Raw genomic sequence first — 1415 nt, forward strand, 5'->3', positions numbered from 1 at the left:
ATAGAGCCCAGACTCCTGGATGATCTGTTTCGCATATAGATTGAAAAGGTATGGAGATAAGACACATCCCTGGCATACTCCTTTTTGAACCATGCAGTGTTTTCTTGCTCTGTTCTGACGACTGCCTCCTGGTCCAAGTATAGGTTTTGCATAAGCACAATCAAGTGATCTGGGGTTCTCATTCTTCTCACAGTTAGCCACACTTTGTTGTGATCCACACAGTCAAATGCCTTTACAGTCAATAAAACACAAATAGACATTCATCTAATATTCTCTGCTTTCAGCCAAGATCCATCTAATATTAACTATAATATCCCTGCTACCATGTCCTCTTCTAAACCCAGCCTGCACATCTAGCAGTTCTCTGTTGCCATGTTGTTCCAGTCATTTGGGGATAATCTTCAGCAGGATTTTGCTTGCATATGATATTAATGATATTGGTCGATAATTTCCTCACTCCGTCGGTCACTTTTTTTTTTTTAAATAGAAGCAAATATGGATCTCTTCCAGTCAATTGGCCAGGTTGTTGTCTTCCAAATTTCTTCACACAACTTGGTGAGTACATCCAGGGCAGCGTCTGTTTGTTGAGATATATCAGTCGGTATGCCATCAATTCCTGAGGCCTTATCTTTTGCTAATTCCTTCAGAGAAGCTGTAACATCCCCTGCATTATTACAGGTTATTGATCATCAGGAAATTATTCTATGCCAGCCAATTCCTTTTGGTACAGTGACTCTGTATACTTCTTCCATCCTATTTTAATGCTTCCTGGATCATTTAATATTTTGCCAAAAGCATTCTTAAATATTGCAACTCGTGGCTTGAATTTGTTCTTCAGCTCCTTCAGCTTAAGAAATGCTGAGTTCAACTGTTTTGACTTTCCAATTCCAGTTCTTTGCACATTTAATTATAATACTTTGCTTTTTCTACCTGTGCTACCCTTTGAAATCTTCTGTTCAGCTCCTTAACTTCTTGATTTCTTCCCTTTATTTCGGTTTCTCAGTACTCTAATGCAATATTCAGTGTCTCTTTTGACATCTATCTTGGTCTTTTTTTCCCTTCTCTGCTTTTTAAAAAAAAATTATTAATTTTAATGAAAGTTTACAGAGACTTTGGATTTCCAATCATTCATTGTTGTACTTTTCTTCCTAACCACCCCTCCCCCCCCCCAGGTTCGCTCTTCTCTTTGGAAAGTAAAATTCTTTTATTGTTATATAATCCCTCCCTCCAAATCCACTCCGCTATGCAGCCTTTGTTCTGGACTCCTGTCATGACAATAATATCTAATCATATATCCCTTTTAAACAGTTCTCTCCTTCTTTTATTTCAATGTAGTATACATTATTTATCCCCTATTTCTCAGTCTCCCTTCAACCCTGAAGTCAGTCTCGTTTAACAACAGTGGCACTATGCAT

This window comes from Elephantulus edwardii, unplaced genomic scaffold, assembly GCF_000299155.1.
Source record: "Elephantulus edwardii isolate Elephantulus edwardi_28Jun2011 unplaced genomic scaffold, EleEdw1.0 scaffold00059, whole genome shotgun sequence".
Classification (NCBI taxonomy): domain Eukaryota; kingdom Metazoa; phylum Chordata; class Mammalia; order Macroscelidea; family Macroscelididae; genus Elephantulus; species Elephantulus edwardii.